The 14,403-nt window shown below is 49.1% G+C and overlaps 1 protein-coding gene across 4 annotated transcripts in view; it reads right to left on the bottom strand.

Moving 5' to 3' along the window:
• The window catches only part of THSD4 (thrombospondin type 1 domain containing 4), a 577,157-nt gene extending 563,846 nt beyond the window's left edge, over nucleotides 1-13,311 (bottom strand). The window contains exons 1-5 of one of the 4 annotated variants that reach the window (XM_021073936.1): nucleotides 13,090-13,287; nucleotides 5,439-5,539; nucleotides 4,106-4,181; nucleotides 3,977-4,024; nucleotides 958-1,040 (exon numbers count right to left, since the gene is read on the bottom strand). The gene's annotated coding sequence lies outside the window, so the exon portion shown is untranslated. Of the gene's footprint in view, nucleotides 1-957; nucleotides 1,041-3,976; nucleotides 4,025-4,105; nucleotides 4,182-5,438; nucleotides 5,540-13,089 lie in introns of all 4 variants that reach the window. The other 3 variants (XM_021073943.1, XM_021073928.1, XM_021073924.1) reach the window with 3 other exon arrangements.

Below are 14,403 nucleotides of genomic sequence, written 5' to 3'. Positions count from 1 at the left end.
TAACTCATGCAGTGAGATTTTCCTTGTTATTGTATTTTTCAGGCCTAAAATTTTCATTTGGTTCTTCTTTATACCTCCCATTTCTTTGCTGAGATGTTCTGTTTTCTTCTCATTTGTTTCAAGTGTGTTCATAATTGCTCACTGAAGCATTTTTAGAATCATGGCTTTAAAATCTTTGTCAGGTAATTCCCACATCTCTGTCATCTCAGTGTTGGCATCAAGTGACTCCCTCTTCTCATGAAGTTTGAGATCTCTACGCCGCTTGGTATGACTAGTGATATTCAATTGAAACCTGGACATTTTAGGTATCACATTATGAGGCTCTAGATCTCACGTAAACCTTCCGTTTTAGCTGGCTTCCTTTGACACTGCTCCAGCAGAAGGGGGACCCTCCCTCATTACAGCCAGCTGGGGAAAGAAGGCCAGGTTCCCACCTGGCTTCCACTGACACCTGAAGATGGAGGGGATGCACCATTACTGCTGAGCCAGGGTCTCCCCAGCAGGTCTCCACTGATACTTCCCTGTGCCTCCTGTGGCCTCCACTGGCAGCACTAGTGGGGAGGGGAAGCAGGAAAGGATGCATGGCCTCCTTACTGCTGGGTGGTACCCCTTACTCCTGACTGTCCACTAGGCCTCGTCTGACCATCCAGTGCAGAGGGGCAAGGACATCTTCTTGCTACAGGGTGAGGGTGAAAGTCCAGGCTCCCCTACCTCCCCATGTCTCAACTGAGAAATGGGCCCTCAGAAATGGCTCTCACCTTCATTTAAGAGTGAAAAATCAGTGACCCCAGAGACAGAGTAGAATGGTTACTGGAAGTCAAACGGCAAGGTGGTGGCCAAGTCAGGACTCAATGCCCATGCCCTGGGCACCAAGACCACTTGTCTATAAATCATAGAGCTCCTAAACCACAGGAAGCATGCCAGCCCCCTGTCCCACGTAACAGTGCAAAATCTTACCAGCCAAAGGTCAGTGGCTGCCTCTCTTCACATCCTGCCAGACCTCCGGCCAGAAAGTACACGTGGTTATGCACCATCAGCCTCTGAACAACACAAAAACACGTCTGCTCAAGACGGGCCTTCCATCCAACACACACAGCAAAAGCACACTCGAGAGCCAAGATCCACGGCATCACAGTCACCTTCGGGGCTGGTGGTCTCTCGTCTGGAGAGGATCCTGGCTTTCCTACCATTGGAATCTCTGAAACCAAGATACACCCAGGAGCTTCGGAACTCAGAGCAGCCAGCAGGCCAGGCACCCCCCCTCCTGGCTGGAGAGCTGTGTCTGCACCCAGCTGGAGGCGCCTGCCTTGGACCTGGGGCCTCTCTTCTGGCCCCAGCCGCAGTCTCAGCACAGCACTGCCGATTATCTGAGTCTCCGGCAAGAGAAAGCTGGTGACCCAGGAGGGGAAACTGCTTTCTAACTGCCTTTGTTTTTGTTTCCATTTAAAAAGGTTAGTGACTTTACTGCATGTGGAAAGAACCAAAGTAACAATTTCAAAGAGGCTCAGCATGCTTTGGAGCTGACCAAATATACAGAACATTTGGGTGGGGAGGAAAAGAAAGGGAAGAGAGGGAACAAGTTTATCCCACATTTACCATGTGCCACACATACGCTTTGGTGCTCCTTCCCATGCCTTCCCCTGGCTTCTGCAACAAAAATCCCAGCCAGAACCAAGCTCCAAACCCCTTAACACAGGCCATCAGGCTGTCGAGAGGCAGGCAGGGTTGCTAGACTCCAGCATGGTATGCAATAATTAACAACAGTATGGGATACAATCTGAATCATGAAATAGAATGATCCAGCTCTTAATAAAGTCATTTGATGCCTATATTTGAAAATAATATGATTTAAAGTTTAAAATCCATTAGAATAACTACTTAAGGAATTACAGGTTAGGGAGCTCCCATCATGGCTCAGAGGAAACAAATCTGACTAGCATCCATGAGGATGCAGGTTCGATCCCTGGCCTCACTCAGTGGGTTATGGATTCCAGGTTGCCATGAGCTGTGGTACAGGTCACAGATGCGATTCAGGTCTGGAGTTGCTGTGGCTGTGGTGTAGGCTGGTGGCTACGGCTCCGATTGGACCACTGGCTTGGAAACCTCCATATGCTGTCAATATGGCCCTAAAAAGATTTAAAAGAAAAAAGGAATTTCAGCTTGTACTGAAGTACTTGCCTACGTTGGCATCACCCAGGCTGACAAATACCCACAATGTTTTGATAGAACCTGTGAACTAAGCTCTACTCTTATGAGCACTGCATCTTCTACGAGTGACTTTGTTGACCACAGGGAAAATTTAACATTCACTCTTTTTACTTTTTTAACATTCACTCAATGAAAATAAGTTTTCAAATACTAGAGTCATCTAGACCAGGGGTCAGCAAACTCTGGCCGGTGGGCTAGACCTGACCCACTGCCTGCTCTTGTCATGTTTTCAAATGTCTGAACAAATACCAAAAGAAGAACGCTATTTTACAATGTGAAAATTATATGAGACTCAAGTTGTGGTGTCCATAGATAAGGTTTTACCACCATTTATTTATGGATCTTTGATGGCTGCTGTCAGGCTCAAAAGGCAGAGTTGATTAGTTGCAACAAAGACCATACAGTCTACAAAGCCAAAATGTTAACTCTCTGGCCCTTTATCCAAAAAAAAAAAAAAAAAAAGGAGTTCCCATCATGGCGCAGTGGTTAACGAATCCGACTAGGAACCATGAGGTGGCGAGTTCGGTCCCTGACCTTCTCAGTAGGTTAAGGATCCGGCGTTGCCATGAGCTGTGGTGTAGGTTGCAGACGTGGCTCAGATCTGGTGTTGCTGTGGCTCTGGTGTAGGCCAGTGGCTACAGCTCTGATTGGTCCCCTAGCCTGGGACCCTCCATATGCCGCGGGAGTGGCCCTAGAAAAGGCAAAAAGACCAAAAAAAAAAAAGATTTTCAGACCCCTGATCTAGACAGCCTGTCACATGGTGGTGCTGGATTGAAAACACACTGAAATGATAACAGAAACAACCACCACCAGCAGCCTGGGATTAAGGAAGCCAAACCACTGTCCTGAGATACCGAGTGGGCCATTTATGAGTGAGCCCTCTGTGCCGTGCTGGAGATAACAGTGACAACATAAAAAGCCATGCTTCAGCAAAACTATGCATTCTGAGGATGCACCAAGCACACATGCACGCCCCGTACATTTCTTTTATGGGAAAATGTAGTCTGAATGATGAGAGATCCGAATCGTGTGAGGTCTTCAAGAATGCAGCCACCCCATGAAACAACAGACTTCGACTTTCTCCCTCACTCACCCCCCACACCCCAAGGCTGTTTCCCATATGAGGGTGTGGCCCCTCTTAAGGCTCTGTGACTTCCCTTCTATGTCAGTCTGATGCTCATCTCCCGGGCCTTCCTCCTGCATAAAGTTTACCACACTGTTTGCCTACCCGCCTTCCCCCTCCAGAGGTGTAACAGCTGCCAGTGCAGGACTGCCATCTTTCTCTTTAAGATGGACAGATGTTCCAATGCTCACAAAGGCAGGGGGCAGGCCCTTCATTTTGTTAGGGAAATGGACAAATGCTAAATGCTGTCCACATGCTGTCTCCTCTAGCTCCCACAGCAGGTATAGGGATCGTACAGATTGTCATTCCACTTCACAAAAGAGTGAAGTTCCAAGAAGTTAAGCTGTTCACAGCAATACGTGGCTGAGTCAGGACTGGAATGCATGGCACTTGCAATGCAGGGCTGGACCATGCATGGCAGTGACTCAGAAAGTACTGGAAGCAGGGGCAGTGAACACATGGCAAGGCCCACACAGAACCACGAAAGCACAGTCTCAGAAGTCACCAAGACCCGCCCCTTCCCTATGCCTAGTGAAAGCAGCCAGTCACAAGACCACCTATTGTACAATGCCAAGTATACATGATCACACACGAACACTGACATAATTTCACCGCATGGACCTCGGAAAGCCCCAACTCACACACCTCTTATATCCCTCGTAGGACCGAGGTGTTGAGTTCCTTGACGTGAGTCTGAGGAAAGAACAGTTCCTAATAAGGAGAGGAAAAGGGGAGGCCAAAACAAGCACTGGTTCTGTGTCTGGGTTCTCTCACCTGGGCCTCCCAGGTGCCTTTTCTCTGAAGGCCCCTCAGCAGCATTCACGTTATTACAACAGCTCCTGCTATGGACCTGGTGATGACATGACCAGGAACTGAATTCCCAAAATGGAATGTGAAGTCATGAAAACAAAACAAACAAACAAACAAAAAACCCAGCAACTTGAATGTTCAAGTTGGAAGGACGAATTTTTTCATTAAGAAAAAACTAGAAACAACCTTGATCCCTAACAAAGGATGGGGAAACGGCTAAGGAAATCATGATAGGGCAAGACGTTGGAAATGATCACTGCATTTAAAAATAGGAACCCCCAACTGTGTTCACATAAAAATCATTCCATGTGAAAAAAAAGACATGCTTACATTAAAATACGGGCAAACACCAAGGAGAAAACAAGATGAGCAGTTAGTGCACTATGCAGATGTGGCGGGGGGGGGGGGGGAGCTGGAGGAGGCGGGCAGAGGGGAATGAGAGATGCTTTGGGCAAGTTACATGTATAATAAAACTCATGTTAAAAAAAAATAACACAATTGTGGAATTATACAGTCTTCCTGGAAGGCCAATTTGACCATATGTGTCAAATACCTTAAGAGTATTTATATCTCTTGGGAGTTCCCGTCATGGTGCAGTGGTTAACAAATCCGACTAGGAACCATGAGGTTGTGGGTTTGGTCCCTGCCCTTGCTCAGTGGGTTAAGGATCCGGCATTGCCGTGAGCTGTGGTGTAGGTTGCAGATGCAGCTTGGATCCCGAGTTGCTGTGGCTGTGGTGTAGGCCAGGGGCCACAGCTCCGATTCAACCTCTAGACTGGGAACCTCCATATGCCATGGGAGCAGCCCTAGAAAAGGCAAAAAGATGAAAAAAAAAAAAAAAGAGTATTTATATATCTCTTGTCCCAGAAACAGCGCTATGCATTGACATAAGTACAAAAAAATGCACAAAAGAAGTTTTACTTATAAACAACATTGAAAAATGAAAAACAACCAGCATGGCCAGAGGACTGTTTAAGTGAACACTAATATTTTTAAAAATACAGTTCCAAAAATCATGCTTTGAACAATAGCAAATGTCAGTACATAAGAAAAATTTTTATGATGTATTAAGCAAAAACAGTAGTGAACAAAACAACATGTTTAGCATAATATCAATTTATAAAACTCTGTGCGTGTGTGTGTGTGTGTGTGTGTGTGTGCATGTGCTCAGAGAGAAACTAGGAAGATAAACATTCAAAGTAATGGTTGTCACTGGTTGGAGAATTATGGGCAATTTTCATTTTTCTCCTTTGTGTTTTCTGTATGTCCTATGTTTTCCACAATAAATATACCTTACCTTTATAATCAGAAAAAAATAAAGTGTTATAATATGCAGAAACTTCAAAATCAAATCAGCAATGTCGTCATCAGCCTGCAGCTTTTGACACCGGAGTCCACCTGGAGGTAAAAGCAATGTGACAGACAGTGCAGGGGTGGAAATGTCTACCCACCACTGAAACTAGGCAGCCTGGCAAAGAGGGCTCCAAAAGCCTCTAGCCCACCCCTCCAGGCAGGGGTCCACAGCACCCATGTAGCCTCTCCAGGATGCATCTCAACAGGCTTTGCCAATGGCACAAGCCAAGGGCAGCATGAGAAGCTGAGCACACCTGCCACCCCCAGACGTGGGGAACCAGCCAACCCCCACCTGCCTCCACCTCCGCACTCAGGCGGGAGGACTCTCTCCACCTGCCCCTGTGGCCACAGTCCTTTCACATCTGCCCACAGCAAAAAATAAGCACCCCTTTGTGCTGCATCTCTCCTGAGATTCTAATCCATCCCTTCTCTAAGCAAACCCATCAGCCTTACTCTTTAAGTGGGTTACACAGCAGTAAAAAGGAATGAAGCCCTAGTACATGCTTCAACATGGATGAACCCTTGAAGACATTATTCTTAATGAAAGAAGCCAGTCACGAAAGACCACATATTATATGATTCCACCTGTATAAAATATCTACAATCCATAGAGACAGAAAGTAAATTCATGGTTTCCATAGGCTATGGGGAGGAAGGAGCAGAGAGTGACTTCTCATGGGTGTGGAGTTTCTTTTAGAGGTGCTGAAGATATTCTGGAATTAGATCGTGGTGATGGTGGCACAACTTTATGAATAAACCAAAATCCACTGAACTGTGTACTTGAAAATGGTTAATTTTATGATATGTGAATTCTATTTAATTTTTTTAAAATTTCAAGTGGGTTACAATGAGACTTTTAAGCAGTTACACTTAGACTTCTCGGGGGTTATAATTAGACTGAAGCACAAATTGACCCATTAGCCCCACAGCACATATTTTGGAGTCAGATAACTTGGGATTCAAATATCACTCTGACATCCACTTGCTGTGTGAGCCTGTCTAATTTCCTTAACCTCTCTGAGCCTCAGCTTTCTACGCTGTAGGACAAGAAGACTCATGCCTAGCTCACATGGACAGTTGGGAGGATTAAATAAGTTAATGCAAGTAAATCCCAGTACCTGACATGGAGCTCCATAAACATCAGTTCCTTCTCCCTTACCTGGCCAGAAGAGCCTTTGAACTTCAAGCAGAATGAAACCCTGAGCCTTGACTAATGTCAAACAGGACCTGAGTACTTGTCTGTTCTGGAAAAGACACTAAGCTAGGATGTCAGTACACACCCTGTAATGAGACTTCAAAAGTTGAAGACACAGCTCCACATTCAAGGTTCACTTTTTAAATAGCAATAGACACAGCTCTACCCTCCAGACTCACCTTATAACTAGCAATAAACTCCCCTCCCCCAGTCTCAAAGAGCTCTGTGTCCGCTGCTGCGACCCTCTCAACTCTTAGATAAGTGTTACTATTCTTGTGTCAATTAAGGATGAGGCAACAGGAGCTCAGAGGAGCCAGAAGAGGAGGTGGGCAGAGCTGAGATTTGCACCCACATCAGACGGTCTCCACAGCGCCTCATCTTGCTTTCAGCTGTCCTCTCTATTCTCAGCCACTATGCTCTGGGCAGTCAGGTCACAGCAAGGCTGGCAATGGGCTTAGCGGGTGTGGAAGGGCCATGCCACGAGAGGACTGGCAGCCAAGCATAGAGGTGGGGGCAGGGGGCAGGCAGTGGAATCAAAAGGGCAGCTGGAGGCCAGGGAGCCAGCAGCAAAGGAAGGGGTGGGGGGACCAGAATTCAAGGCATGTGCGGGTCAGAGGTCAAACAAGTGAGAGATCAATCACCCTGAGCAAATCTGAGAGGTGCGGAGGAGAAGCTGCTTTCATCCTTCCCACTGAGGCTCTGGTCTCTGGATTTAGCCTGAGAAGTGAGAAAAAAAATGAAGGCCGCCCTTCGAGGGGCACTTCCACGCGTCTGAGACTGCTTGAAGCTTTTGACATTCTCATGAATCTCACCCACAGTATGTATGCTTTATGACTTGGCCCACCTTACAGGCCAGAAAACTGCAACACCAGAGACTGCGGAACTGTTCAGGGCTCCCAAGCAGGGCGGAGCCAAGGCCTGAACTCAGGGAACTGGCTGGAGAGTGCTCCCACCCTCCACACCCAGAGCCACCTGAAAGGAGGAGGGCCCCACTGCCCAGACGGTGCCCACCCAGTGCCTGAGGACTCCCTCTTCCATCCTCCTCAAAAGGACCAGCGGTCAGAGGCCCTGCCTTACAGAAGGAACAGTCTGTTTGGCAAGTACAAATTTGTAACTTGCTGATGTGATCAGAAGGTTTCCAAGAAGGAAGCAGGTAGGGCAGCCTCCCCTCAGTGGGCGTATCCATTTTCAGAAGAAATGAATCTGAGCTTCTGAGAAAAATGGTTAGGTCAAAGACGTCGCTTGTCACACCCTGCCTCCCTCCCCCTGTAGTCATGTGGCTGCATCCCTGCTGTAAATCAAAGGCCAAGCTGCCCTTTCATCAGATGCCTACAGATAATTCCCTTGTGATTTCCCTGCTGGGGCTCAGAGGGCCACGGCCTAAAGGGTTAACATCTCATTTCCTCTCATCTTTCAAGCCTTAATCCCCATCCTGAGCTGGGTGCATTCCAAGCCCACCTGGAGCAGGTCATGACGAGCCCCGGCCCACGGCTGCCCCTTCATTTCCCCTGGCAGGAGATTAGATGGGGCGCCCATTAATCACTCATTACTTGGGTCCTTGCAGCCGGCCAGCCCTCGGGCAGTGGGCCAGCTGGCTGGAGGGTAGGGCCGTCCTGCCCGCTGCCCAGCCCAGGTCGTGGGCTGCCGAGTGCCACCCTTCTGGGACAACTACAGTGTAAGCCGGCACTTAAGACCACGCCCAAGAGGAGAGGGTCTTAGGGAGAACACTACCGGGGTACCACTCGGCGATCACTGGACCAAGGCACCAGGGATCTCATGAGCATGCACAATTCCCTTCCCAATTAAGGGAAAAGAGAAAAAGGAAGGCAGAAAGGCACCAGTCTCTTCTGGAACAAGTAACCATCGGTAAAGAAACCTGCTGCATAGCTATTTCTTAGGTTCTTCTTGGAGGAAACTAAAGGGAAACTGGAGGAGAGAAATGGAGAGGTGAGAGGATGTTGACTGTGTAATTCATAATCATCATTATCATCATATAACTACACAGCTGGGGGTGTTCATTTCTCAGGTTTGAATATTTAGCCCTCCAGACACAAACCCCTTGGACTTGAGGGGGCCTGAAATCACTTTTTCTTTAGCACATATATTGAGCACTAATTGTCTGCCAAGCACTGAGGGGGTACAGAGCAGTTAAATGGGATGAGAACTGGCATGAGGCACCCACTAGATGCCAGGCTTTTGCCTAATGCTCTGTGTGCCTGTGCCTGGGTCCCCACACCAGGCCATAGCCACCCTTTGTTACAGATGGGGAAACCAAGGCTGGAGGTGTGAGGGGGGCCAAATAAAGGCCTGGAGAATGAAGGAGATGTGTCAATAACCAGAGCCCACCCTGGGGCAGAAGGTGTGACTCACCATGTGCGGAGGGAGGAAATGAAGGCTCTGATGCTCAGTCCTATTTGGGGAGTCCCAGGCCATTGTGACTCTAGGAGGCTTAGGGCCTCAAACCAATCCACCCTAGTCCTTCTCCCTCAGCACTTGCTCATCCCAGGAATGCCATGAGCCTGATGGCTAGGATTACCTGCTTTTGTGGCAAGGGGGCAGGGAGCGTGTTTTCAGGACTGAACTGAAGACCTCTTGGACCAAAAGAAGTCTCTGCTCTATGGTTTACTCTTCAGAGTCAAGGTCAAGGCCTCTGTTAAAAAAGACCTCTGCTACCTGGGATAAAGTGGCTTATTAACTCACCACCCACCCCTAGAACCTCACTGCAAAGGCAGCCTAGGGCAGTCGTCCTCAAACGTGAGAGTGCAGAAGCATTATCTGAGGCCATCTTTAAAATGCCCATTCTCAGGCCCTGCCTCCACCCTGGAATCTGGGTGGGTTTTTTTTCCCCCACCAGATCCATGTTCTGTTTCATGTATTCCAAAGATACCCCTTTCTGGTGCTCAGTGGAAAGAGCACCAGACTTAGAAAGCTGGGTTCTAAGACAGGTTCAAAACCTGAGTTAGTGACCTCAGGCAAGTAAGTGGAGTTTCCTTCCTTGTAAAATGCAGATGATACCATCTCTGTCACAGGTTGTTGGGAGGATTAGAGCATCAAGCACAGCACACACAGGGCTCATTAAACATGACCTGTATGCGTTCATCAGGCTAACAAGGCTCCAGAAACCAGAGAAGTCAGTTTTGATGGGCTGGGGAAAGAAAAGAAGGCAAATCAGGCCCAAAGATGAGGGGTGGCCCAGTATCACCTCCCTACAGAGAGTGGTAAAGGGGGAGGGGGGAATCCTGTAAAAGGGCAAGAGTCAGCAAAGCAGCCTCAAGACAGAGCCTCCCACCGAAGCTCCCCCACCAGCGTCAGCCTATGTCATGCAGTAGTTACGGGCATAACGTTTCTAATCCATTATCTTCAAAGAAAAGCCAGCCAATAAACACACATAAAGCCTTTAGATCTGCACATATGTAAATAAATATCACAATTCTGCACACACACGCACAAAATAAAGATAAGGGGTGGGAAAAGTGGAGAGGAGAAGGAAAAGGAGGGAAAATTAGCCTGGAAGGTCAAATCCAGTCACATTTTCAAGTTTGCTGGGGCCTGAACAGGAGAGGCTCCAGGAGCAGAAGCCCAGGAGCTACCCTGGAGAAACTTCAGGGTGGGAGATGAGGTTTGCCCACTAGGACATGTCCAGGCTGAATACAGGCAGCTGCAAAGAATGTAGGGCAGCACCTAAAATGGGTTCAGGGAAGAGAGGGGTGAGCATGTGCAAGAAGGGCTGGGGTCCACTTTCTGGCAAAATTCAGACCAGCAGAGCGGAAGTGTGAATTTCTGAGCTGGGGGAAGGGGGCATACAAAACCACGATTAAAAGACCAGGTAAGTGGAGTGAAGGATTTCAGACAGGGAAGAATTGGGCTGCCCTTGGATCAACAGAACAGACTCAAATTAAGGCAGGCTTTAAATGCCCAGATGAAGAATGGCCTTGATTGGCACCATGTCTGTACCGCACTTTGACATCTCTGGGTCTTCTCTTAAGCTCTGCCCTCTGCCTAACATGCCTTCCCTCCTTTCAGCCTGTCCCAGCTCCCTGAACTCCTCTTCATGCTTCAAAGCCCAGCTGAAACTTTCCTAGCTCCTTCCACACTGGAAAACATTTCTCCCTCATCTGTGTCTCCTTGATGTGTTGCACCCCCACCCCCTACCATGTTCCGCATTGTTTGTGGTTATTTCTTTATGTCTCTTTCTCTTCTGGGTGGCTATATATCATCTGCTGGCCTGTCAACAAAGCAAGGGCCAGGATACTGTCTTGTTCTTAGTTTAACAGTCCCTGGCACACAGCCGATGCCCCAAAATATCCGTTGGAGACGATTTAAATAGATGTGGATCCTGGGGAGTCATTGTGATTTCTTAAAAGGAAAGATGTGGTGAAATCAGAATTTTAGGAATATTAATCTGTCAGCATGAATGAAGACGGATTAAAATGAAGAAAGGGCCTGGTGGTCAGGAGTCAAGAGGGGGGACTATCACTGTAATGTGGACATGGTTTAAGGAGGGGGTAGAGGAAATTAAGACAGGAAGATAATTTCCTGTGATATCACAAAAGAATGTGGAAGGGACCTGATAATGAATTAGCTATAAATAAGAAAGATGGGAGGGGGAGTCGGGAGCCCTCAAACATTGAGACTCCCAGCAGCTGAGAGAAAGGTGGTGCCAGGGAGAGAAATGTGGGGATGGAGAAGGATGGATAATCAATAACCAGACTCTCTTTAGGGCAACTGACTACAATCACAACAAGCATCTCTAGGCCAAACAACAGCAACAACAACCCTCAAGTCAAAATAGCCAGTGCTGATTACTCCCAAACCCCCAGGCTGTATTTTATTTATTTATTTATTTCCTAACAGCCAGTTGGAACCATTTCTTCAAGGCAGGGGAGACTGAAATGAAGATAAGACCAATCTGGTGCCCTGCTGGGTGCCAGGCATGGAGGAGATCCCAGGAGCTCAAGGGACCAGCCCTCCCCACAAGAGGCCACCCAGATTGCTTGTTCAGTAGGGGATCCAGTATTTTGATCACCCAAACGCATTTCCAGGACCTCTGGGAAATTCCTGCTCCAGCCCTACAGAGATTTATAGGAAAGTCCCAAGACTCTCATCTGCTTCCTCACATTAATTTCAGGGCTAGGATTTTGTTTTCTAAAGGAATTCAACTGTGGTGCCAACAGAAATCTATAGGCATTGAGTAGTACTGTATCGAAATCATCTTTAAAATGTTTTCTTCTTTGTATTTTGAGACCCAATAAAATCCTATTAAGCCCAACCACTCCATCACTTTTATCAGTAAAGTAGAAGACATACGCAGGATATACAGGTTTTTAAGGGCTATGTGATCTTTGAAAAATCTTTAGCCTATCCTGTGGCTTCAGCTGTGAAAGGACAGTTGGACAGGATGATTCCTTAGAGCTCTCTCAGGTCTCTATTTCTCTTATTCCAACAGGCATCCCAGGATTGCTCCAGCTACCCTGGTCCAAGGCTTCAGATTTACTCACTGCCTGCCAAAGGACGCAGGGCTGCCTGGAGCGGGTCACAAAGGAGACGGGGAAAAAAACGCAAGCACGCACATTCAACAGGCACTAACCGAGGCCAGGGGGCGTGGGGCTGGGTGGGGACTGCTTTAGGAGACCCTGCCCCCAGACCCCACAAATTCCAGATACTAAGTGGGCCTGAGAATGACCTGAAAGCCTCTTTCCAAGTTAGAGCTGATGCTATTTCTAAGAAGCAGGAAAAAAAAAAAAAAAAATGCTAACTTCCAGATCGCTAAAGCTCCATTATGGGCTAGTTTGGGAAAAGCGAGTTCTCTAAGCGCGCCAAGAGGCTGCAGGTACTTGGGCTGCACTTGAGGAAGTGTCCGGAGTTGGCAGAAACAGCCCATCCTCTCGGGCTTCACACACAGTTTTGAGGCTTCCTAGAAAACCGTGGGGCCGAGGCCCCAGGCTTCGGCTCGACGCGCGCGGACCGAGATTCAACCAGCTCTCTCTGGCCCTGGGCGGGAGGTTGGCGGGATGGGATGGAGGCGCGCAGGCTGGGTGTGCACTCTCCTATCCCCATCTACTCCGACCAAAAGCGCTCGGGGCCCCAACTCCACGATGGCCAAGGCTGACTGTCCTAGAGTTTCCGAGTGGAGAATGGAGTGGTGAGTGCCGGCACTGGGACAGAGCGAATCCTCCAGAAAGGGAAAGGGAGGCGCAGCCGTCCGCACGGAACAGGCGCGCGCTAGCTCCCTTTGCCCGGCTCGGGCGCAGACCCCTGGCGCCCCGGACACACCCACCGCACCTCGCGGGCCACGCCAGCCCACCCGGCCGTCCACAGGGGGCCCGAGAGGCGGGCAGCGGCCGGGTCGAGGCCCCGCGGGCTGGGGCAGGGGGCGCGCGGTGCGCGCGGCTCTGCTCACCTGGCGGTTCGCGTCCCGGAGCGGCGGACGGCCGCGTAGCCTCGCCCCCGCGTGGTTCCCGGCGCCGGGCAGCCCGGAGCCCGCCGCATGGACGGCCGCCGCTGCCGCCGCCCCGCGTTCGTCCTGCACCGGCTCCCGCTGCGGCCGGGTTCAGCGTCGGGCTGCGCGGGCGGCCAGCTGCTCGGGCGCGCGCAGAGCTCTGCCTCAGAGTTTGCTATCCCGAGAGCCGGGATCCGTGCTCCTTCGCTCCCTCCTCCCTTCCCTACTCACGGCCTTTTGCTGTCATCTGGAGCCGCTCCTGCCGCCCCCTGGCGGTCACCTTGGGAAGCACCGGCCTCTCAACCCACTCCCGCACCCCTGAGGGCCCCCTTACAAGGATGAGCACCCGGGATCCCTGGATCCCCAGAAAACAAAGGTCAGCCCGTCCTGGCCGTCCTGGCCCCCAGACAGTCTAGGCCAAGGAAACTAGGGAGGAGGGTGACAAGAGTGAAAGGAAGAGTGGTCCGGGCAGGCCAAGTAAGAGCAAAAAGCGGTGAGACTAGGAGGTAAGTAAGCTAGGGCCACATGGTAGAAGGTCTTGAATTCCGCACTAATCTTATCTTGAGGTTTATAGGAGCCATTGAAGGATCGAGGCACAGGAGGAATAGAGACATCCTTGCCTTTTGGAATAACCATTCTGGCTGCAACAGGGTGAAGATGAGGCTGAAGCAGGGAGCCAGCAAGAAAGTTTTTACTGTAAACAATAGCAGAAAAGAAGCCAGTGAACTCTGAGGACAGCCAAAGAGGAGCCCGGGTCTAAAAGGCACACACAATCACAATCTCACACTCACACACAAGACCCGACTCACTGGGCTCCTTCGAAGGCAAGGGAAAAGAGAATTGGGAGCCCTCCAAATTCTAACTAAGGTTAGACAGCATGGGGGAGAGAGAAGACACTTTCTGACAGCCAGAGGGATTCAGCATTTCCCTTATCTTAGGGTAATACTGTGTGGGACGAAAAAAGCCTGCTGCAAGACAATAATAAAAATCAAACTTTGATCTATATATCCAGGCCCTTCTTTTTACTATTATTTGGTAAATACTGTCCCAAAGAGGGCATGATGAAAGTAACCCAACTAGCTAATGGCAGGAAAATTACTAGAGCCCAGTTTCCTGGTTCCTAATGCAGTGCCATATTCTTTAAATTCAAAAGCAAATGTTTAGAGCTAGTGAGGTAGTAAATGGAGTGAGTGACTGTGAGAAAATGTCCCCCCTCCCAGGAGGGGGTGGCAGTGACCTTAAATATTTGAAGAGGCTGTCCAGAAACAGGTACCC

This window comes from Sus scrofa, chromosome 1, assembly GCF_000003025.6.
Source record: "Sus scrofa isolate TJ Tabasco breed Duroc chromosome 1, Sscrofa11.1, whole genome shotgun sequence".
Taxonomy (NCBI): domain Eukaryota; kingdom Metazoa; phylum Chordata; class Mammalia; order Artiodactyla; family Suidae; genus Sus; species Sus scrofa.
Note: the sequence above shows the minus strand (reverse complement) of the source record. Positions and strands in the feature narration are given on the sequence as shown.